Consider the following 27,513-nt stretch of genomic DNA (forward strand, 5'->3'; position numbering starts at 1 on the left):
AAATCAGGATTTATTAGTGCACACATACACTATTGCAATTAAAAAATTAAAGTAATTAAAAAAACAATTAAATGAAAAAGAAAACAACGACAGGAAAAGAAAACGAAAACAACCAACAGTAAAGTAGTTTATTTTATTATATTACTAGATGTGTTGCTGCTAAACACATAAAATATATATGCATCATATGCAAGTGAAAATTGTATGCACGCTATTGCAAAAATGAAAGTTATACCAGAAATTATAATTAAATAACAAAAATAAAAACCGATATAATTTTATTTTAATAAAGAAATAAAAATGGACCATGTTTCATGGTAAAACTACAACGGTTATATTTATAAATTGTTTTGTTTTTGATTTTGCCAATATTTTACCTAACACAACGAGAGAAAAAAATGCAAATACAATTGCTGTCAGAGAAAAAAGAATTATATAAAGAATTATATAAATCCTAATGTTTATGCGAGTTTATAACCTTCATTATTTTATGTCCAAAGATATAAACGCGTGTCGAAAAAATAGTAAGCGAAGGTATCAGGTTAAAATGAATTTAAGATTTTTTAAAATAATATCACATTCACGATGAAATAATAGCCTTCAAATAAGATGTAGGATAATGTCATTTCAACGTCATTCAGTGTCAGTACTTGGTATAAAACAACTTTAAAATAACTTTAAAACAACGTATATAATTTAAGGTAAGATTTTCAAAACTTTTAAACTCATTTTATATTAGACTTAGTTTTGAAAAATTCTATATTGATTTCAACCATTCAAAAGGTATCAAATAGATTGAGGAAACTTATAACAAAAAGTTACATAAAATTTTACAAACCAGCCACCCAGTTTCTTTTTATTTAAAACACAAAACAGATTGCACCATTTCCCTACTACTCTCATTACGTTCTACAACCTTAGGAACTATTTCCATTTCAGCAAGATGTCTAATATTCATATGGATGTGCTTAAGAATAAGACATAAAGCACATACCTTTCTTGTATGTGCCGTACGTGACCATGATATGATGGTATTGGTTTCGTGTTGGACGAAGACAAAACTTTAAATAATACACGTTTAATATCAATACATCCATTTGGTGAATTGCTTTTGAATTACACGTTATAAATTGTGTGTCATCACTATCCCTATATATCTTGGTGAAATTATAATGACTTTATGTTTGTATGTGCGCGTGTGCGTATACTGCCTTCTTTGCTAACGTAAGAAAACACGTCTAACAACGTTTACAGTAATAGCTTCATATTGTTATCTTAGTTTAGTACAACATATGCATTTTGCTAGTTATGGTTCTTTTAATTTAGGTATGAACGAGAATCCATGTTATTGTAGACAGACATTTAATTTTGCCTGTTTTTGACATCCGTTTTTGTACCTCTCCGCTCCTGTCGTCTTCATCCTTTTTTTAATCTTCTTCTTGATCAGCTTCTTCTTATGCATTCCTCTTCTTCCCACAACGCGAAAAGAGGAAGATTATTTAACTTCACCGTGTCATATGACCTAGTATCATTATGAATTTCATATATATCCATTGTTTTCACCTTACGTCACAAAACGTGTACACTTCCATATCCACCATTTTGATTCCCTAGCCACATCTAACATTATTCTTCCCGCATAATGTCGAAGACATGTCTCATTTTGTGGGTAAGGATATCCTAATATATCACATTCTGTTGTGCATGTCAACCGCAAAAGACCGAATGAGTGATATTTCCTTCTTTTGTTTTCTTCATATAATACATTGAAATTTCAACCATCTTTATTATTTTTTCGTAGGCAAATAAATCCACCAATAAACAGATGCAAAAACAAAAGGATACACAAATAGAAACATGACATGATTTTCAGTTTTCATATGCTGAAATCAATCATTTGGTTATATTCGAGTTACAAAACCAATTGTTAATAACATTTCAAGAATTCTCGATTTTGACTTTCTGCACAAACTAACTAACTCAGCGTTTCCTTGAGAGCATTTGCTCAGACATTTCTGAGCGAAATCTAAAATTATCTCTTATCCTAGTGTGTTTCCAACTCATGTATACGGAAGTGTAATTATAACAAATCTAGCAGTTTGGACGCAATAATCTGGCAGCTAATCAGTCATATGACCAGTGCTTTACCCGCTGACCAGCTTGGTCTCGAACATAATAATTGTGCTCTAGGCAACAATTACTCACAAGAGGAAACACTTCAAGTTATGTACTGGTATGTTACGACGATGGGCGTGGTTAGAGCATGATTTATATTTAAACAAAGTCAGAAGAGCATATCTGATTTCAGTTTGACCTCTTCTTCTCTTGAAAAGGTGAGATGATATAATTACGTATGTATTTTTTGTTAGATTCGTTATTAGTCAAATTCGTGTTTAATTATTAGGCAAATGGAGAGTGTTGAAACAACTCATGTAAACAATGTAATGTCTTAAACCTTATATATGTGAAATGGCTAAATTTATCTTAACTACTAGAAGAGAATATCAGGAGTTATAATTTCTTGTATAAAAGAAATAAAAAAATAAATCACATCATGCATGATAAAATAGTTTCTTATTACTGATCTGCATCTTATTCAAAGGAATGATTTTTAACTTCCTCAGTGCACCTTTAGATGAAATATGAGTGCCAAACTCTAATGCACTGAAGAATCTGTCCATTATTCCATCCTTAGTTTTACGGTTGTTGTACACCTTGAGAAATGGACCAACAAGTTCTTGTCTGATTTTGTATGATACTTTATGTCAATACTGCTAATGCCAGACATTGAAATGATTTTGATATGGTTGTTCTCTGCCTCTGTGAGCCATTAATTTCAGAATATAAAAAAATGCTTACAACAACTTGTTGGTTTCGTTGCCAGCACATACAATCGTCGTTGATGAATGGAGATTCTTGGGTGAATTCTTCTTGACGCCTATGAAAGATAATATCATAAACAATATTATTTTATTGGCTTGTTTTTTAAAGTTATTTATTGTCTATTACTTTTTAAAGAAAACTAAATCATAACGCTTTAACACTGAATCATATAAACATGATTTAGACATTATTAAAAGTGTTCCACATTACTTGTGGAAGAGTATCCGGAAATACTGAGAAATACTAGGAACTCTTGCCGAACTAATATTGTGGAAGCATGTGGAATCACTAGCACAAAATCAGTGCAGAGCAATCGAACTGATGTAGCAGAGAAATCAAATTCACTGTATTACTTACATATCAGTTACAGTTAACTGGTTATACGTGACTTTGTATAGTGTGGAATATTGCAATTAGAAATGCGCTTTCGTCTGAATGTATTATTGCTTTTCTCTTTGTTCTTGTTGCATACTATGTATAACAGGGATAATTACATGCATCCACTTTAAGTTTGCGTTTTATAATGATGCTACAAATTAAACGGAAGAACGTTATGACATTCATAAATGAGTAGAAACATTTTGGGACAACTTTTAAATTCAACCTTTATGTTATAAACTTTCGATTCCCTGAAAATAGAAAATATTAATTGGAATTTAAATTCTGATTTCGATTTGGATATTAGCATACTTCTTCGACAAGCACTTGAAACATTTGCAACACTTGATGATTTATGCAAGGACCAAAGAGTCAACTGTAATTTTGGAAATGGTGCGCTTTCGAAACAGTTTTGCTTGCGCATATAGAATTATGCCCGTACATTCGACTGGAATGTGAAAGCTGATTGTCTGCAGGACACGCGGTACTAATTGTATGGAACACTGGGAACCAGTCTGGAAATGAGCGAAGATAAAATATAGTGTATATAGGTTAGACTGACCAGGATTGATTGATAATGAAAGACAGATTTTAGATAAAAGAATCTTCTGAGAGCATGTCCTACTTGTAACTGAAAAAAATATAGAGACATTTTTTCTTTATTGACGGAATTTCAGTCCTTTAACAGGTAAGTGCATAAAATGCAGCGGTTCATATCCTTTTCTCTACATAGAAGCTTTCGTCAAGGATGCACCTATACTGATAAATATAGATTTGCACATGAGAACTCAGAAATTTAAAGTTATTGAATTTTAATATGGTGTTTGCATATGTTTACTATGGTAACTGAACTAGTACCGCGAGTCCTGCAATGGTTACCTGCTGACGGTGATTCTCGAACGTATTCATAAATTCAGCGAATTTTTAAGAATTTTTCTTTCTTAAAATATCGATATTGTCATTATTATTATAATCATATTCGCCGATTTTGCAGCAGCTTTAAACCTGAATAGCGACTCTCACATTTTCCTTCACAAAACATAACAACATATTGACTCAAACACAATTTCTCTCCTCTCGCTGTTTTTCTTCCAGAGAATCCGTGGAAAAATATGAAGATAGGAGCGTGTCTGCTTATCCTTAGTGGTTGTATGCCCTACATCATTCGTTATGTAGATGCCATCGGTTATCCCGCATCACTTCCGTATGGCGGAGTTGGGAGCTATGGATATGGTCTTGGAGGTGGTGGCGATGGTGGAACCTCTTTTTCTCCTCTTCTATTGCTTTGTAAGTATATCGTCACCATTGTTGTCATTGCATAACATTGCAGAAAAGGTCCATGTTAACCGAAATGTTTTCACCGACTGAAAATTGGATTCTGACCCGTATGTTAAAAATATGGACACCAAGAATCAGCAGGTCAATAACGGCATCAAGGATCCAAAGCATAAATTTAAGTATTTCACAGTAAATATTATAAATACGTGGTGGGGGTGTTGGCCGTGTGGGTCCGGTACAGCATCAGGCAAGTAAGTCTCTGTAATGATAATTAGTAATAAAGATAGCACGAAGTAAACAAAAAATATTCGCAACACTATGTTATTATTATCAATAGTTAGATAACACGTACAGTGAATGGATTCACCAAGTAAAATTCACGAATTAAAGCTAAACCATTAGAGGTTACTATTACTTCCACATCATCATCATCGTCATCATCATCATCATCATCTTCTTCTTCTTCTTCTTTTTCTTCTTCTTATCTTATTATTATTATTATTATTATTATAGTAGCCCTCCCTCTACTCTTCGGTTTTGGAGGCGGTTCGGGAGGAACTGACACGGTCATAGTAGCGGAAGACTCACGAACTCGACTAACAAATATCCTGATTAGGCGCTCGACCCTTAGTGGGGTGGATCTGGCAGCATACAAAGAACAGATAGCTTTTTGCACCGCAGCTAACAAGGACCAGGCCGGATGTGCGCTTTTAGGTGATACCTGCACTTGGGTTCCAACAGTGGCTCTTTGCCTTGTGAAATAAACAGTTCGAACTGAAACGCCGAAAAGAATTCAGTTTCGCCACTTTTACACAGATACGTACAGTCTTCCAGATGAAAAAATTCTTTATATATTATCATCACAAGGTCTCTTGATATTCTAGGTTGTTGATAAATATTTACGTATGAATAAGATGGGTTTTATTGTTGTTGTTGTTTCGGTTTTAATACAATTATTATTCTAACATTGGAGGTATTGCAATGTAAACAACCTTTAACAATAAACGGTGTCTAATTATACTTTGGTGATGCGTTTTTATTTGTGATCTGACAGAAAATGATACGGAGATATTTTGTAGGGCCAATACCATTACCTTCTTAACCAAGAACACGAACTAACGTCCCTATGCAAGAGAAAATTATAATTTGCCAATATCTCACAGAAATATGCCAGTAAATTAGCCCAGTACCTGCGTAGTTTCGAATCAATAAACATGGTCTATTTCATTTCCTTAATTACAGTAATTTTTGTTGAAGTTAAAAAAATCGACTGTGTTAGAAAACCTTCAAAAATTCTCATAGTAATCGTTATTAGTACACATAACTATCCAAGAGGATTTTGATTTTTCCATGATTTATTTTAAAAAACTGTGGACTTGATTATCTAAATTTTGCTGTGCAGGTTGAACCTTTCCTCTGAATGTAGTTTATGTCCAATTTTCAGAACAATCAAATTCTGACCTAATATCCTAATATTTGCGTGCACATGATTTTGAGTGATGGTCGTGCGTGTGTACACACACACACACACACACACACACACACATATATATGTGTGTGTGTGTGTGTGTGTGTGTGTGTTTCAACACAACAATTGGAAAAATGCTAAAATATCGTGAGCACTAGTATTAGCTCTTTTACGAAACTCATGATGTTATCCCGTGACTTGTTATGATAATCGTAGTCTGGATGGCATAATAACATAGTTACTGTTTAAGAGGTACATATCTGATTTGTTTATTGTATATGCAGGTGACACGTTAACATTCTTATGCGGCATTATGATAATAAATATATGGAACTGTGTGCAGTATTTTGTTTAAAAGTATTGGTTTATTCCACAATGCTCTTCACATCTTCCAGAATATTCACCAGCCATGATGTTAAGGATGTACAATCCACCTTGCATACCATGAAAGATCTAACAATACATTGACTCACCCACTCTAAAATAGACACGGATTACTTGTGACTTCTCAGGCACTAACATTCTCTCAGTAGAGTCTGTATATTCGCAGAACTGTCTCACCTTAGTCGATATCGGCCCTGTTACTTTTTCCTTTATTTATCATCATGTAAGATTCCTAGGATATAGCAGGTTCTTTCGTATCTTTCGTATCGCGGTATTCTAGGTTTTCGGTAATTTTCTGCGAGGTGCCACATATCATCTGCTTATCTTATATGCACTGGATGACCCTAAGTTACTAGTTCTCCACAAACAGCTTTTATTTTGGGAATGTGGCGGAACTACTGGCAAGTACATTACTGTAAAAATGCAGCCATGAATTTCACTTTTTCAGCACATGGCGGTATCCGATGTTCTCAGATAAAACCTATGTCTTCTTTTAAAATCTATATCACTATAACGAATCGGTAAACCAGTTTGTCGTCTGATAATGTCCAATAATTTTTTGCAAGAATCAGATTAAATGCTTGCCATATTTGTCAAGAATCAAGAGATGAATCTATGGTAGCAAATGCGAGTAAAATAATGTTAATATTGTTTTCTTAGTGGTTTTCGCAATCGACAGGTGTGAACTTACCAACTGTTTTGTAAATGATTCATTACTTTTCGTTGTAACACCATGGTTTTGTTTCAACAGCCTGTGGTCGACATGTACTTTAACGCTCATGTTGGTGTCCCAGTTCTCACCTGCAATCCTGGTTCCACCCTTCGTCTCAAGTGGTTGCATACGCAGTTTTAATTCTCACAAATACGTTCCTGTTGTTGGAGGGCACATTTGACAAAAATAAGAACCATTGAACTAGAATCCAATTTTTAAATTCATTTACAATTTTTTCAGCGTAGGTATCAAGCTAGAATATGATATCATGACAATATTTTTTTATAGGTATTACCGCGATATCGGAGTAACTTCTCTTGTATATACTCCGATAACCTGGAATCTACATGGCGTCTGTTTATCGATCAATTTCCCACAATCCGCTGATTTAAACTGGAAATTAAAAGTATGTTAATAAAGAGCAGGAAGGTCCTAATAGACATATATAATATATTGAATGTCAATGTGTTTATTTACTTATTTGCCGATCTCTAACTTTAAGACCATCGATAATACAGGCCCCCCCACACACACACACACTTTTTTTCCCCTTTGTGTCCCGATACGCGTCACATCCTCTATTCCCACTACTTGGCAATCGTGTTGCAAGCTATGTGCAACCTATGGATGATTAGCATTAATAATCCATTAAAGTAACCAGTCATGGGGCGTACAGCCTTATGTCGTATATAAGAACTTAAAAGGGCGAAAGGGGACATAAACCGGTCAGATTATCACTAGTCAAACTATGTACATCTCATGGATATCGAAAACGTATACGAGTTCTTTACGCTGTATCTGCTCACATCAGTGGCAGGTCGATAGACAGCCAGCAGTGTTGAATTGATTGATACTTCCCAGGATTCGAATATTTTTTCACGTCAGTAACATTGAGGGTCTATTATAGTTCTTCTATTAATAATACAATCGCATATTAAAATAAAACGACTGGCAGACCCAGGCCGGACTCATCACCTCCATGTGCAATGCGCAAACGCACTTCTAACCAATTACCCTTTCTTTCTAGGTAAAACTGTCATACAGTTATTGAAAACTCCTGCCTCAGAAATATTTCAGGCAATTGTGCATTATGGCGGTTTTTCATTAAAAAAACACACCGACTACACCTATACCTTATACATCTGACGATTGTCTTTGCCTAATAGCTGTTAAAATAAAAATGCATCCTTGTTGAATAACAGTCGAGATCTTTCTCATAATTGAGTCAACGTTGGTGTAATATATTCGTTGATGAACCTAAATGAGGTGGATACATATTTGAATACCTCCTCACCGTTTAAAAATACCAGTGTTTTTTGCATCTGGCGATGAAGTAATGAGCGTTTGCCAGTGGGAGTATTCCAGCTTAACAAAATCATGAGATTCATACGAGGGTTTGGTGACACTACTTTAAAACAGAACTTTTGTAACGAAATTAATGTCAGTGTTATCATCCACTGCCAGCTAATTCTGCAACCTCATCACCGCGGACAGAATCCGTCACGTATAATGATAAAATCCAATCTTAAACACAAGCACCAAAGATGATTACGTACCCGTTAGGATAACTGTCGAGTCTTTCGAACTGAATTTATATCGGGTGACTAACGATGTTGGTAATGCAAGTACTCTGTTTCTCGATAAGTGATACTAGTGGTACAAAACCATGTCTAAGATGCTGCTTATCATTTATCAACATTCCCATTTGACCCCATATACCTTTAGTTCTGAGGGCGGGCGCATCATCGATTTGATTAATTTCATATTGTCTTGTTGCAATATTGGTTGTATCAAAACAGTATTTGATAAATGCAACCGACGTATCAGTGTGTCTGAGTCCACCATTTTGAGTGACTGAAGCCATGTTTTTGGCGACAGTGACTTTGAGATTGACAAAACTATCATGATGTCAACGTTAGACTTTCAAGCTTGCCAGTTTGATCTTCAAGCATCACAAGCTCACCTGGATCTACGCCAACAACAACAAGACTAGTTAACTCAGACAGATCCGCTTTGGCAGCAAATCCGCTTAGATGAGCACTACATCGTTGAGAAGAGTGTTACGACTCTATGCTCTTAAAATAGGTAACAGAAAGAGTGAAGACAACAAGCTTTGTAAAATTTAACAAACATGTTTATTTCCAAAGAATACAACCTGAAAATAAGAAATTCAACTTACGGTATTGTGAATTAAATCACAAAATAATCCAAGAGTTATAAACACAAGTCCTAGTAATAAAAAGTCCCGAATAAAATTCAGTCACTGTCTAGAAAAAATCTAAAAAACTGAAATCGATGAGGTGTCTGTTGTAGCTATTGATGTTTTGATGTGTAAACAGTCTATAGTTGAATCACAGAAATATAATTCATGGTTTTAATGTACTATAAATTTCAGTGAATGCCTCTTTCCAAAAATAGTGTCAGAGCACATTTGTATTTTCAGAGAAAATAATCACTTGAATTCAGTAATTTGAACAACATAGACTCGAGCCCAAAACGTATGGTCACAATCTACAATACGAATTAAAAGTGCTAGTTGTTAAAGCACGAATGACCAAGTCCTCACAATTACAAGATTATATAGTTCTCTACTTGACCTCAGGTCACAATTAGCATTTTCTAAAATAAAACATTAGACTATGAAAAGCAGCCTTCTAAAATGATCCTGATGTTTAAAAATCAAAACCATAACCTGTAAAATTCACTTAAGAAACTCCAAAACCTTCCCCCCAGATCAACATATTTACCTCTTCTATTATTAATGATCCTGATATTAAGCCCAGAAACGTGGAGAATAATTAAGGTATGTATTAGTAGTTGACATAAAATCAAATTTAAAATAAAAATGTCAATCAGGTCAAGCAGAAATGAATTCAATTTTGGATAAGGTCAAGTCCAGCATACAATGTTACATTACAATAGCATTTAATGAAATACAAATTTTAAAGCTAACAAACAAACAATTAAATTAAAGATACACAAAACTTCTATTCATAAAGAAGAAGAAAGATTTACGCAGTAAAGTTTTTTTTTTTCTATAAGTCAAATATGCAAGTGGTAAAAAAAAACATAAGATGAAATCTTATGAATGACACAAAGTGTACACGAAACAAAATATTTGTATACACGTGAAAGTGCGTCTGCTATTTCATTGTCTTTTCCCTTGATGTACCTGATGTCAATATACTATTCCTGCAAAGGCAAACTCGACCTTAATAATCTCTGACTTTTATATTTCATCTTGCCGACGAAAGCAAGGAAGTTGTATGATCACTAAACACAATAATCGGAGAAGGAGCTGAACTAATGAAGACATCAAAGTTTTTAAATGCAAATATCAAAGCCAAACATTCTTTCTCGATTATGGAATAATTTATCTATGCTTGTTTAATTTCTTTTTAAAAACTAGCATACTGGATGCTCTACGCCATTTTTGTCTTCTGCACCAATACTGCTTCAACCTCAACATCACTTGAACAACATTCAGTTTAAATGATTGACTGAAATTTGGAGCTGTAAGAACTGGCATACCCTTAAGTATGACCTTTACTTTATCAAAAGCCTCCTGACGTTTTTCAGATCAATGAAACTTGGGCTGCATGCGCTGGACCATGGTTTGCAAAGCTAATCTCGCTCCGGATAAAATCAACATGAGCGGATTGGATGTGACTTTCGCAGATACGATCCCGGACGCAGTGACGACAAGTAGTACACAGTCAGTGACTGAATGTTTAGAATTATGAGAATGCAGCTGAATGATGGAAATTACACAAATGCAATGTGATAACGCGACCTCATTCACTGTTTGGAATTGGGAGATTCCTTATGAATGTTTGGAACTATGAGAATGGTGTTGAATTTTTGAAGTTACGACATTGCAGTTGAATGTTTTGGAAATTGCGAGAATGCCATTGAATTGTCGGAATTACAAGATGGCAAACGAATTGTTGAAATTACGAGATTGCAATGGAATGTTTGGAAAAAGCAAAACTCATCTGAATGTTTGAAATTACGAGACTGGAATTAAGTGACTAAAATGAAGTTGTTGTGTTTTTTTTTTTTTTTAATTACTGATGTGCGGTTGAATATTTAGAATTTTGGGATCGTAATTGAATGTTCGAAAATTACGAAGATCACTTAAATCACGGAAATTACGAGATTGTAAATGAAGTTTTCTTATTACAGGAATGTATTTGAATCCTTGGAATCACTTGTTTGCACTTCGACGTTTTGAATTAAAAGATTGCAATTCAATGCTTGCAAATTATGAGAATACGTTGTAATGTTTGGAATTACGAGGTTAGAAATGAATGCAAGAAAGGTTCGAGATTGCACTTGATTTTTAGAATTGTGAGAATTGAATATAATATGTGGCTTTACGAAAATTCAAATAAATACTTCAAATTAGGCGATTGCAACTGAATGATTGGAATTAACAGTTTGCAATTGAATTTTCTGATACTCAAATTGCACATGAATATTTTAAAAATTACAAATACGAGAATGCAGTTTAATCTTTGGAAATTACAAGATTGCAGTTCAATATTTAAAATTAGGAGATTGCATTTGAAGGCTTGGGAATTACATGAATGCAATTAAACGTATTGAGTACGATATTGCAGTTTAATTTTAAATAATTACTATAATGCAGATAAATGATCGGAAATAAGAGATTTCAAATTAATGTGTCAAACCTGCAAGAATGCAATTGAATATTTTAAAATTTTATTATTATGTGAATGCCGTTGAATATTTTGAACTACGAGAATGCAACGGAAAGCACGGAATTAAGAGATTAGAACAGAATACCTTGGAATTAAGTGTTTGCAATTAAGAGACTGCCATTGAATGTTTGGAATTACGAAATTGTACGTGAATGTATTTAAATTAGGAGAGTGCATTTAAGCGTTCGGCATTAAACATTTACGAGAATGATATTGATTTTTTTTAAAATTACTATATTGCACTCGAATATCAGGAAATTGCGGGAATGTAATTTAGTATTCGGAATCACGCGACTGAAACTTAAATTTGTTAAATTAAAAAATGCATTGAAATGCTTCTAATTTATGATTGTAAAGGTTTACAATTGACATTTTTGGAAGTCACGAGAATTGAATTGAATATTTTAATTACTATATTGCAATTAAATATTTCTAACTTTCAAGACTGCAATTCACTGTTTGTAATTTCAAGACTGCAGTTTATTTTCTGGAAATATTTTGAAATAACGAGAAGGCTATCTGATTTTCTGACTATGATACGGAAATTGAATATTTGGAATTAGGACATTGGAATTAAATATTTAGAAATTAAGAGATTGCAATTGAATGTTTAAAAATTTAATGTCTGCATCTGAATGTTTTCTTTTAGTAAAATGGAAATTTATATTCGGAAAATGTAAAATTTCAATTCAACGTTTTTTAATTACGAGAATCCATGTTAGTGTTTGTAATTAAGACATTACGATAGAATATTTAGTATTATGAACGTATGAACGAATGGTTGGATATTGCCAGTGTGCAATTGAATGTTTGGAACTACTAGAATACAGTTGACCGTTGGAAATCAAAGATTGCAATATAGTATATCAAACTTGTTCTTATGCAACCATTTACTTGGACAATTAAACAGTTGAATGCGGATGAATGATTAAAACTACGAGAATGCAACTGAATGCTTGGATTTAACGAGACTGCTATTGAATATTTAAAAATACAAGATTGCACTTGAATGCATAAATTTACCAGGATTTAATTGACTATTAAATAATAAGAAGACTACTATTTGAATGTTTGAATTTACGAGATTGCAATATAATCTTTGAATATGACGACATTGTAATTAAATATTTGGAAGTTACGAAAATGCAATTCATTGTTTGGAATTACAAGAATGCTATTAAATCTTTAGAATTGCAAGATTACAATAAAATGTTTGGAGACAACGGAAATGCGATTCAATGCTTGGAATACGAGATGACATTAAAATATTTAAAATTTAGTGATTGGAGTGTGGATGTTTATACATTATAAAAATGCATTTGAGTCTTTTGAAAAAAGATACTGCGATTGAATGTTTGGAATCAAGATAATGCAGCTGAATTGGAATTTATTTTTTGTGATAGAGAATTCAGTTTACTGTTTCTAGCACAGCATTGCAATTAAATGCTTAGACATTATGAGGACACAATTGAATGAATATGTTGCAATTGAATGATGGCAATTGCACAAATGCATTTAATGTTTCGAATGACTAGAATCCGTTTGAATGATTCTAATTACTGATTGCAATTGTATATTTGGGACCATGTGATTGGTGTTGAATAATTGGAATTACGAGATTCCAAATAAGTGGTTGGGAATGCGAGAACGAAACTGAATTTATAAAAATTACGGGATTTGAAATGATTATTAGGATTAGCAAATATCAATTGAATATTTGAAATCTCGAGTGGAATGGGATGTTCAGAATAACGAGATTAGATTAAATGATTCGGAAATGCGATAATGCAACTGAAGTTGTTTGGAATAAGGAGATTGTATGTGAATGTTTGAAAATTACAAAAGTGTCGCTGAATGATTGGAATTACAAGATTGTAATTGAAGTTTTTCTACTACGAAAGTGAATCTAAAAGTTTCGAATAAAGAAAATGTAGTGGATTATTTTAGTCACAAAATTTCAATTAAATGCTTGGAAATTAAGATAATGTAATATAGTGTATGTAAGGAAATTGCAATTCATTGTTTTGAAATTAAAGAGCTCATTTCAATGTTTCGAATTACGAAAATGAAAACAATTCCATGTAAATTTCGAGATTGTACTTGAATATTCGGAATTAGGGGAATAAAATTGAATGTTTGGCTTTACGAGAATGCTAGCAAATGCTCCCAATCAGGAGACTGCAACTCATGGTTTCTGGAAGTATTATATTGCAATTGAATAACAATAATGTCATGATTAAACTTGAATTGTTGGAAATTACTGAGTACAATTGAATGTTTCGAATGACAAGATTACAGTGAAATGTTTGGAAGTTACTAGAATGCGATTGAATGTTTGGATGTAATTAAATTGCAATTGAATGCTCGGAAAATTATGAGAACATTTTGATGTTGGAAATTACAAGTTGCAATTTAATGTTTAGATCGTACGCAACGTAATATTTAGATTAAAGATATTGCAATTGATTGTTTAGAATTAAGAGATGCCGCTGAATGTTTGAAAATTAATGGTTTTGCAATAAAATGTTTGGAACATACTACATTGCAGATGAATGTCTAGAATTTGAGAATGGAATTGGGTGTTTGGATATTCAGAGAATCTAAGCATATATTAAAAAACTTGAGATTGCAATTGAGTATTTTTAAATTACTAAATTGCAGTAGAATATTTGAATGACTAGATATCATTTGGATGTTTGGAAAAATGTAAGTATGAAGTTTAATGTTTGGAATCATTAAATTGAAATGAATATGTTTAAATTAAGAGTTTGTATTTAAGCTTTCGGAATTTGAAAATTTATATTTAATTTTTGCATAAAAGTGAAAACAAATGAGTGTTTGGAACATAGAGAATGTCATGGAATGTTAGAAATTACGAGATTTGGACTGAATGTTTGGAACTTTGAGAATGCAAATGAATGTTTGGATTTACATGATTGGAAGTAAAATTTTGTGATTAAAATAATGCAGTTGAATGTTTAGATTGAAAGATGCACTTTAATGTTTGTCAGTTATAAAAATGGAATCGAATGTTTGGAATTTCCGAGAATGCAGTTGAATGTTTCTAATTATGATATTGCAACTGAACGTTTCTGAATTTCTTTAAAGGCATACAACCTAAGACTTTTTGCTTTTTCTGTTCTTGCAAATGCATGATATTATGAAAAGTATAGTACAAATAATAAGTAATTATTCGACATTCAGCCTCATAAATTGAGCAACTGTCAGTTTAATCAATGAAAATGTAATAATTTCATAGTCGCGTATTTACGGATTGCTAATTAATTATGCGGACACTGAATTTACCGATATTTCCCGAAGTCGGAATGTCACGTGACGCGCATAAACAACTATGGAAGTCGAGGTAAGCATTTGTTTCCCTTTTGATATAATTATTAATTATTCTACATATTTCTTCGACTGTCCTTCTCCTTAGTTCTTTATAGTCACGGGCAATTTATGTATTGCTTATAGATTTATCATTGTATACAATAAATTACAAGAAGTAGCCCCCAAAAAATGGCAAAATGATGGTGTATCATGACGATGGGGGGTTCCTTTAAGGGGCAATTCCTAAAATTCCCATTCCGTGTTACTGTTTGTGAGATTGTGTGGTACGTTGCAGGATAACTAACAAATAATATGATAATTTGTATCATTGTAATCAGAACCGTTATTAAATCATCTCGCTAAAGTCGCCTCTTTGGCTTAGAATGAAGCCGATTTTCTTGTAAATTGGCATCACCACCGCAGGCCCACGTATCCGATGCTCGATGTGATTTGCGCATTTGTTTTTTTGTTTTTATGCTTCAGTAATAATGAAAATAATAATAATAATAATAATAATAATAATAATAATAATAATAATAATAATTTGCGAATTTGTTTTTTTTTGTTTTTATGTTTCAACAATAATGATAATAATAATAATAATAATAATAATAATAGTGTTGTGGACAAGCTCCATTCTAAATGAATATTCATTTCATGGCTATGTCAGTAAGAAACAAATGGTACGTTGTTCGGTGACAAAAGTATTAGCTTTGACAAGTGCAATTAAAAATAAAAATTAATTAAAAAAGCCCCTTTATATTATAACTGAAAAGGATGTGATTTTTCTGCCTTTTATCATATATGATTCAATTAAAGGTTTCAGATAACACTGTAAGAGAATCCGTATCTCGGACATCATCACTTCATGAAAGTACTGAGTCAGGCACATCATTTCAACTTTTTTCGGGGGGCTGGGGGGGACTTGATTTAGTGAGGGAAAACTTAACGGGCTTGTTAATTTTCGTATATAGGCTACAGCAATTTTACAGCACATGCAAATTTGGAGTGGTGGTTGCAAATCCCCCCGCCCCCCCCCCCCCAATGACGTCCCTGGTACTGACAGCCCAGACCAACATCAAATAAGAGATGTTAGAAGAAGAAGGGGTATGAGAGCAGGGGTGTCTACTGGAAGGGGTACACGAAAGGAGTCTAGTAGAAGGGGTACAGGAACGGGGTCAGATGGTAGGGGTAGAGGAAGAGTTACAAGGCAAAGGAGTGGAAGATGAAATCAAGGACCATCACTTAGCAGGACAAAAGTTGATACTATACCTGAAGCCAGAGATCATCAATTGAAGGTAAACATGATTTTTGTTACCTATTACAGTTAGCCTTTGCATTAAGACTTGTAGATTTATTATTTAGTTTTTGTCAGTTTTTTTTCTTCATATTGTTGAATTGATTTCTTATAGGAACGCATATCCAATATGACAAAGAAAGGGAAAAAAAACCTTCTGGCTCGAATATGCCAAAAACACCCCAGCATGGTATTTGTAGTGATAAATGACTCATTAACGGAGCAACAAGGATATCATACAAGGCCAGGAGGTGAATCACCCGGTTGGTACATATGTAGTAACTGCCGTGAAATGCCAACTGATCAGGAAAAGCAGTGCTGCAAACAAATAACGACAAACTGCTACTCAAGGCTTCCTGTAAGTAATTTTTTGTAAATCGTGTCTTTCTAGTTCGACTTTCCATAAGTCTCGTGACTGTAATCTGCATCAATTGCCCATCCAGAGTTAATATTTTGTATCTATTATTTAGTATTAGTGGATTAAGCATCTGATTGAAACACTTGTTTATCATTATATGTTTGCTTTTCCCACAGAACATTTAATGCCTTTATCTATTTGGAATATTTTTTACTGACAATTTTTTAAAATTTCTGTAGGACTTCGACCTGGTTGTTTTAGACGAAGTTGTGCTCCTTGTTGCACAGATGTATAGGCAAGATGTCTTGGCAGAGGCAGTTTATTTTATGGACTTATGGGTACCTTGGGGCTGGCAACAGATATGTCATTCCAAGCTGTTGTGTATGACATAGAAGGGATAAATACACAAATAATGTTGGCCAGTACCGTGACTTTACTCAAGGAAGACTTGGATGATCTTTCCAGTGATATGATGTGTGAATAATAGAATCTATGTTGGGATTTGCATTAAGACAAGGAAAACCCAATCGAAGATTGGGATTTCATTGTCTTGGTACAAACACTGACATAGATTACCTTTTTCACCAATTTTTTCCAATTAAAAGAACAATGCAATTTTGCAATATAGTTAGCAGATTCAACACATATTAGGCACCTCTCACTTTATATAAAGTCATCAGGTCTTGTACTCTTGTATGAAAATAAGAATAATTACCTAAATAGAATCTAGCTTTATTATATGCTCATTTTTTTTCCCGTTAACTTTACATTGTCAGAATCGTTCAATATTACCCGATACTGAACTCGCGCGACAATACACATATAGCATTCACGTGCATAAAGGAACTACTTTCTATTGTAAACAAACAATGGACGCAGACGCCAGCACTTTTGTTTTTGTGCACAAATCATGTAAACTCGCGTAAGAGGCTCTTACTGTTGTGGTTGTTTAAATTTGTTTCTGAATGAACTAAAACAGATGTTTCATGGACTGCCACATACCAGCTGCTTTGGCACATTTCGCGTTGATACAACGTTACGGATTTAGGCTAGCTACATTATATAACAGACGCAAGATAATGTCCTTACAAATAACATATAAGTGACAAGTCATATACTCTCTTCTTTAGCTGGTGATAAGAATGGCAAAATAAAATATACTTACAGTTTTACATCCTGAATTTCCTCAAAATGTATTTTCTTAATTCTGCAAATCCGAATTACATGAGCCATGTCATAGGTTTTCAATCTGGATTACACATTTCGAAATTATGCTGTAATTTCGATGATAAGTGCAATTGCATCCTCCTTACTGCACTCAAAATGGAATAAGCATTAAATTCCATGGCGTCTTTTTGATAATTGCAATTGAAAGACTTCATATTTTTCCCACATTATGATTTCAAACATTCAATGACAGAAACAGAAACACATTTGCAGATGTCAGCACGCTTCTCCCTAGCTTACTGAATCTCATGTATTTCATATGGAATCGTCACCTACAAATCCAGTCAATAATCACGAAATTTCCTAGAATCGAGAAAAATACCAAAATCTATTAATTCAAGATCAAATGGAAAAGTTGTTGCAATGCACATTCATTCACAATAAGACTCCAAATTTCAATTTTAACTAGACACGCCATTTTCTTTCGAAAGTTATGTCGAGCGCGCGACTAAGTTCAAATTTGTCTGGGCGGAGTTATGTGCGCAGTAATACTGTTGATTTGTGTAATGATGAATATGCGCTTGTGTATTTAGTTTGGAATGCGGCATACATTCATTTGCGTTGTTTCTTGTAGTGTATTGTGTTTATATAATGAAACCTTAGGTAGAATAAAAAAAAATGAACATATAATAAAAAGGTTACTGCATTTGTATGGGAAAATATGAACTCGTTTTGTCTGAAGGATATACTGCGCTCCCAAGGTCGTGCAGTATTCCATCCCCAAACTCGTTCATATTTTCCCATACAAAGGCAGTAACCTATAAATATAGGCTGCTCTTAGAAAAAGGAAATATAGAATAAAGTTATAATTGTTACATGTTAGAAGTACTGCACAATAAGTATTTGGAACAATGTGATATTGTGTATAAATACAGCACATTGATACAAATACTTGAATGGGGGCAATTGGGAGACCTGTCAACACTAATTACTAATGTTCACGGATTAGAAAAAAGAAAAAGAAAAACATTTGATATTATTGCTGTATTTATGACATTTAATTGAAGGTGTGTTTGTGTTTATGTGTGATTTGAATTTTCAACGTAACTTTAACAATTTTTCAGTCATATCGCTACAATGTCTGCAGTGTGGCAGTTTATAGTGATGTTTACGACTGTGGCATCAGGCCGCAGACATGTAGCACGATGTCCCAACCAGTCACATTATCCTGACACCAGGCCGACCAGTCCTAACACTAACCTCTTAATGCTGAGCGCCAAGCGAGGCACCTGTTAGTACCATTTTCTATAAATATTTGGTATGACTCGGCCGGGGATCGAACCCACGACCTCCCACATCCGAGGCGAACGCTGTAACCACTAGACCACCTTAGCTATGTTTAGTTGAAGGATGTCATATAAAAGTAACAATAAGTAATTAATAGCTTATATACTCCTAACTTTTAACTTTCATCAATTTGGAAAACATTATATGGTATGCAGCAGCATAATAGCGTGCAGTTCAATACTGGGTACACAGTTCTAACTAGGTATGTAATGACTTTGAGGAGATTTTGAATTCATGACTTACTTGGAAATTTATATTTTCTGTCCTGGAAATGTGGCAAGTATTGCTATTATTCGTGTAGTGGTACGCTACATGCAAATCTTGTGAAATAGCAAGTGCACGAGTTTTCATTTGCAATATCATGATTGAATTTGGGCAGATTCAGATGTTTTAGAAGTTTCGAAGAAAAAGAAGAAGAAAAAAACAATTTTGACATAACATTTTTCTGATTGTTGCTGGCTTTGCAGTAGTTCTTGAGAGAATTTGGTTTGTTTTAACCAGTGGCATGTATAGCCTGTGGGTCTGGGGTAATACCAAATAGATATACCTCTACTATATGCATGTGTGTCTGTCTAAAAACTTTAATTCAAGAGTATAATCAGGTATCAAAAACTGATACAATATCATCTCAGAATAATTATGGCATGCATAGAAAACTCTTTCTCTCTCCACATATAACTACTGCTACTATATTATATAATTCTAAGTTTGTTTCAAATTTATAGATGGACCTATCAGGTGAAGTAATTTTCAGTATATCCAGAAGTGACTTGTCCATTAATCTCCATCTTTACATTAATGGAGAGTTATTTTACACAGTTTATGATAAGAACATTGTTCCATAAAAGTCATAAAACTGACTTTTATCTGAGGAACTAGTCTACCATTACTATAACAGATTGATTACAGATATCCCGGTCGAAAATACTAGCCAGTTCTATAGAAATTACATTGATGTTATATTATCCTGTGTTGGTTTATATGCTTTTGACAAAAGTGATTTCCATTTACTCAATGCCAGTCTTTAGTACATCGCTTTAACAAACTACTGCACAGAAACAAATATTGTACCTAAGCCAATCCCCAACCTCTTGTGTTTGGGCCCCGAGTGGCCGAGTGGTCTAAAGCGCTCTCCGTTACGGATCACTGCCATCTCACCTCTGTCTGCGTCGGTTCGAGTCTCGGATTCGGCTAATGTGGGTATGTGAGAAAGCTTGCCAGTAGCTTATCGTGGGTCGGTGGTTCTTTCCGGGATTTTCCCGGGTTCTTCCTCCACCATTAGCCTATCGTGTGCTGAAAAATAGCGTTAAACCCTACAACAACAACAACAACTTCTTGTGTTTCCTATTGCATTTTGTTTTAAAATTCTGGTAGTTAGGTAGTTTTATATATATATATATATATATATATATATATATATATATATATATATATATATATATATATATATATATATATATATATATATATATATATATATAATGATTAGTAGAAATAATGTACTAAGGGCTGCAAAGTACAGGGCATAACTGGCTCAGTTAGTTGTACAAATCAAAGTCGAGAATGCAGGGGTCATGCTACCAGGCGAAGTGGGAGAAAACGACTTCGCCCTCTGACTTTTCAGACGTTAAATGACTGGCTGTAGTTTACAACTTTTGAGATGTCCCCTCGCTGAAGCCATGAACTTCTGGCAATAAACCCTTTCCAAAGCAAGACATCACTGCTCGATTTCATAAAATTGGCCTAACTATAATGAAAATATACCAAATTATGTTTTGAAATTTAAACATCAGTGTGTGTGTGTGTGTGTGTGTGTGTGTGTGTGTGTGTGTGTGTGCGATAGTTTTAAAAAGAATTCAGTCATATCGCTACGATGTCTGCAGTGTGGCAGTTTATAGTGATGTCTAGCACTGGGGCATCATGCCGCAGACATGTAGCATTATCAGTCACACTATCCTGATACCAGGCTGACCAGTCCTAACAATTACTCCTTAATGCTGAGCGCCAAGCGAGGCAGCTGTTAGTACCATTTCCATAAGTCTTTGGTATGACTCGGCCGGGGATCGAACCCACGACCTCCCACATCCGAGGCGGACGCTCTAACCACTAGGCCACTGGAGCGGTCAACATCAGTATGTAAATAGTCATTTGTTATTAAAAAATATAATCGGTGAAGAACATTTTCCAATTTATTTCTTTTTTGAAAATGGAGAATTTAACAGCGTTATTTTCTCCATAAAATCAGCTTTAAACCGTACGTGAACCTGTCATGGCAGACATCGCTGCGTCTGTAATATACCACTTCAATAGATTGCATTCTTAAATAATTGGGCAAATAGATCCAGGAAATATATAATTTAATGAAAACAAAGTTTAAATATTATGTGATAGAAGTTTTAGCCTAAATATTTAAAAATGTAGGTCAGAAACATGGGACAATACTATGTTGTGGAATTTGTAAAAATGTTGTTAGGGTCAATGCTGTTTTCTGATGTAATTCGTTTTCGTGAAAATACGAAAACTACATATATAGTAATGAAGAAAATACTCTTTGATCAGTGCATATCATTACTATCAGAAATGAGGCAAATAATAAAACCATAAATATGCAGTCATATTATTGGATTTTTGTAATAAAGAGGGCAAAAGTTGGAGTTATTTTTTCTTGTCTGTGTTTATTTGACCCATAATTTCCCACTCCTGGCCACTTTTTTCTCCCAACCCAAAGGTTCACCTGTCTGTGTGTAGCTCGGACCGGTCTGCCTTAGATTTCAGGCCCAAAAGTCTTAAATCTACTACTTTTTACCCACTTGCATGTGTAAAGTGCGTACGTGAAGGAAAAAAAACCTTCCATTTCAACTGTAACTATAAAAAAATGACCCAGAGGGATAGAGAGGGTGAAGAGCAAATTTTTATGCAGTGCCAATAAAAACAAAACACACCATCCTTATTATAAAAACTCAAGATCAAGAGACACTTACGTTTCCTTTCGGATCTATTCTCTTTCAGAAGTTAGTATGAAATTTAACATCAGAGCCAACGCATCGGCTCAAATTGTAAATTTGTCCATTTCCATCTCTTCACTGGTACACGTTATTCCTCATCATCAATTTCCTCTTCTTCTGAACCCCTCTCCGCTTTGTCCTCTTGTTTCTTTTTCTTCTCTTTTCTCTTTAGGCACTCTGAATCCCAGTGTCCTTTCTCCTGACAACGATAACAGGTATACTGACTTTAGTCTCTCTTTCTTGGACGAAGCAGGTATTCTGGAGACCAATACCCATTTACCTTGCAGATATAGCAAACTTCGTCAGCACTTATTCACTTTCGTATGACTCTCATCAAATCAACAACCAGAAGTGTAAGGTTTGTCGCATTTTCGCCTCTGAATTATGCTTTCGTATGACTTTTAGCAAATCTTTGACGGTATTCGATCTGTGCTGACTCTTCCATCTTCTTGATTGTTTAAGGGTCGAACGAGTACTTTTACTCTAAGACACTCTCCCTATATACAGGGATATGCTGTGTGTGAAACCTAGTCAAATGAAACTTTGCAATAAGACGAAACGATTTGATTGAGAAAGTAAGAGGCAATGACATGCCTTGTCGCCTCACACACAAGCGAAGTGTTAGCTCAAATAATAATAATGAGGACTTTGTATAGCGCCTAATGTTTAGAAGCTCTAAGCGCTTTGCAACATTAGACAACACCTATAAGATAAGAAACATAATAATATTATTACAAAACAAACAACATGAAATTAGAAAAACATTAAACAATAAAAAAAACATGCTGAGAATACTTCTGGTAGGAAACATTATTAGGTCTTTAAGTTTGTTCTTGCAGTCGAAATAAGTGAGTTTTGAGAGCCCTCTTGTATGGAGGGGGATTACCGCTATAATTCTATGCATGTATTTTCTATTTTTCCTTGATGCATTATTGTAAATGACTGCTTGCAAGTGCTACTCTCCTAATTATATCCATGTAGATTGTATTTTTCATTGGTGCAAACTGTAAATGGGCTAATTGCAAGTGCTTAGATCTACTTTCCTTCTGCGTCTTTGTATCTCGCTTTTTACCAAACGCTGAATTCATTCCGCAGTTTGTCGTATGGCAAATGCTATGTCAGTTATTACAAGTTTTTAAAATTCTATTTATAAACTTGCTATATCGCAAATTACATCGTTCCAGCTGTTGATTTTGTTCTGCATTTTACAAATTTTGCCATGCAACACCGTAACTTCAAAATGTTCTCCTAGTCCATGCTTTATGACAAATTGCGTCTTGTAAAATCATGATTATAATGTAGCATGAAGCATGTTGCAAGTTAGCATCAAGGAAATTGGCATGAAATAGTGCCTCATTATGACAACAGATGGCGCTGTGAAATGTCAATTTCTTACAAAACGACTACTCCCTGACTCTAGCGACACGAGATTATACCACTTTACGGTATTGTTGGGCGTCTATTTTAAAATATCATTCGAATTATCTTGCTGCAGGTAATGGCATATTACACTGGACAACAAATTTTTACAAAAGTCATGTTACTGAAATAAAATTAGTCAATTCTTATCAATTTTTATGTGCTGAACACGAATATGACAGTCAAATTGCAAAATTGGCTCTAGTTTTTTTGTAATCTGCAAGAAATTAATGTTTACATAACGAAATGCATTCCAATAGTAAAAGGTCAACTGTAATAGCCTACCTATAAAAAATCAAGTCATTGACTACATCTTAGATTTCTTCGCCTGTCTCTTGTACAGCTGTTCGGGATCATCTCTGAGGAGTGTCCAGCAGTAGTCAGCCAGCATTGTAGTGGACCATTTTCCCTGGTATCTTTCTTCCATTGTTGCGATATCTTGATGAAAACGTTCGCCGTGTTCATCACTAACAATACCACAGTTGCTAGGAAAGAAATCCAAATGGGAATGAAGGAAGTGAATCTTTAGAGACATATTGCAGCCAAGTTTCTTATACTTCATCAACATGTCTTCTACTAGTTCCTTATAGTTTTCTGCCCTAACATTTCCGAGGAAGTTTGTAGAAACTAGGCGAAAAGCATTCCATGCTTGTTTCGCGTCACCTTCCAGCAAGTTGTTGAACCGGTCATCTTTGAAAAGCTCTCGAATCTGAGGACCCACAAAAACTCCCTCTTTAATCTTTGCTTCGCTGAGTCGAGGGAATTTTTCATGCAGGTATCGGAATGCTGGCAAAGTCCGGTCAATGGCTTTCACGAAGTTCTTCATCAAACCTAGTTTGATGTGAAGGGGTGGTAGCAAGATTTTCTGAGCCTCAACCAGAGCTGGGTGTTGGATATTCTTCTCTCCAATGGCTACATTCTGCCTGTGAGTCCATTCCTTCCTCATGTAGTGCATTTCCCTTGCTCGGCTATCCCACTCGCATAAGAAACACATGTATTTTGTATATCCTTGCTGCAGTCCCATTAAAAGGGCAACTACCTTCAAATCACCACAGAGGTGCCAGCTGTACTTGTTATACTCAATGGAATTCAGTAGCTGCCTTAAGTTATCGTATGTCTCTTTCATGTGGACAGCATACGCTACTGGAATAGATGGAAGAATGTTTCCATTGTGCAAAAGCACAGCCTTGAGACTCAGTTTCGAAGAGTCCACAAATAGTCTCCATTCTTGTGGGTCATGAGTGATTTTTAAAGCATTCATGAGGCCCTCAATATCGGAACAGAATATCAGATTACTTTCCTTTCTGAAGAAAGGCTCCAATTGCTGGTGGCGCTTTCGATATGCAGTAATTGTGACATCTTCTTCTAGAAGATTCCATTGTTGGAGTCTTGATCCTAGCAATTCTGCCTTGTTCTTTGATAAGTCCAAATCACGAATCAGGTCATTTAGTTCTTCCTGTGTTATTCTGTGTGGGGTTGATGATGCACCACAGTGAAAATCTGGATCACTGCATGCTGATGGACCAGGAGAAGAACAGGTCGACTCACCTTTGTCTTCGTCAGATGAATCAAGAGAATATTCTGCTGGAGGTTCTGGAATAGAAAGTCCCTCACCATGTGGAACTGGTCTCAATGCAGACGGAATGTTTGGGTAGACTATTCTCGACTTCTTTCGCTTCGTTATTCCGCCGGAAAGAGGAGGAACCAAGCAGAAGTAACAGTCATTTAGGTGGTTGCTTGGCTCTCTCCACACCATTGGGACTGCAAACGGCATTGATGACCTTTTGCAATTCAACCACTGTGAAAGCTGTGTTGTACATGTAGCACAGCATATATGCGGAGCCCAAGGCTTGTCTTGGTCACCAACCTTGCATCCGAAGTAAAGATGATATGCCTTCTTCACTTGAGAATTGATACTTTTCTTCTGGTTGGCAAATGTCACTTCCCCACAAATACAGCAAAAATTGTCCGCGGTATTAACACACTTTCGAGGCATTACTGTTCTTTATTGTACGTAAATGGATAAAATAATAAGTTTTATGTAACAGTAGCTTGAACTGTCTCGCACAACGTCTAAAATATTTTAAACGCTGAACCTATCTGATTGGGCTTTATATAGTACACTGCTTACGTCAGCTTCAGCAGCCGCCTGGCATTAGTATAATAGGCCTACACATGTATAGTACACTGCTGACGTCAACTTACTTCAGCAGCCGGATGGCATTAGTATTGCATTGCATCAGAAAATGATGCAATCAACTGTGGATGATGTGAGCATGATGGTATTATGCAATGTTACATCATTATTCCGGATGTTGCTGCAGTCCTATTGGAGAAATTTACACAGTGAAACATAGAAAATGAGGTATATGAATATCTTCAAAACGAGAGCCAATACAAATTTTTCACGGTTATATTCGTGTTCGGCACACCAAAATACTACAGATTAGGGCCTTTTCAAGTCAGTAATGATTTCACTGTTGACCAGTGTTACAGTCAGCTGGTTTCCCAGAGTATTAACAGTCGGAAACGAGGTGGCTTGTAAGAAGCATAGAACAAATTAAACTTATCTAATTGTATACAATTAGATATATCTTACACAATGTTATATATTCGCTGACCCTTCACACCCTCTTTTGATATGGACATTTTGTATGTGTAATTTACCGCAACCGGTATCATAGGGTATAGCCGAATACAAACAAAATTTAAACGATAGTACATCTTGTCATACCTGCATGAACTCCAAGTTGCTGAGACATCTTTCCGATCGTTCTCAAAATAAATATGTTTATATGGCCTAAATTGTTGTGTACGTTTATTTTTTGATTTTGAACATATGTGTTTTAGTTTGCCAATATTAATCGTTTTTTTATTATTATTACTTGAAAGGAAAATATTAAATCTATTTTGCCCAATATATATATATATATATATATATATATATATATATATATATATATATATATATATATATATATATATATATATATATATATATATATATATATATATATATATATATATCATGGCTTTTAATGTATTGGCATAAGACAATTTGATATAACAATACTTTTGGTATATCAAATTGTGATCCACCCATGGTGCAATAATATGCATATATATACATATTTGAAACTGTGCGCTGTCGGTTCTATTCTGAATTTCCACTCATTAATCATTAATGACATATGAAAATAATGATAAAAAGTAAAATAATCCCCATTTTCTAAATGAATTTAACATGTCACACAATTTCATCGAAGTTCTTTCTTTTTGTTTCCCCCTCCCCTCATGCATAAGGGACATAATACGCAGAAATTTGGAATGAGAGAGAAAAAGAATTTGGGCTGGATGAAAACCTTGAAACTAAACTTGCACCAAGCAACTTACACGAATATGGTTCAGCATGTGTATACATCCCTTGCGATCTATCTACGGTGTTTATATAATCATGATACAAAGTTTCAATAGCCTCATTATATAAGAAAATAAATTCTAAGAATATTGATCTATATTCTTTATCTAAACATAAAGAACATTTCCAAACAATTATGAGATGCTTTTTTCCTCAGATTTCAAACTGGAAACTACATTTTGTATCATTTAAAATCATGTATCCATATTTCTACCTTGGAACAATGAATAAAGTAAATTCCATAATTTAAAAGACTTAATCGCTCAGAAGACAGAGAGTCATAAGCAAGTTAGTTTCTTCATAGTATAATAAAAACCACAAGCCAATTTTTAACTACAGTTGCAA

This window comes from Sinohyriopsis cumingii, chromosome 9 (assembly GCF_028554795.1).
Source record: "Sinohyriopsis cumingii isolate HCF-2022 chromosome 9, ASM2855479v2, whole genome shotgun sequence".
NCBI lineage: Eukaryota > Metazoa > Mollusca > Bivalvia > Unionida > Unionidae > Sinohyriopsis > Sinohyriopsis cumingii.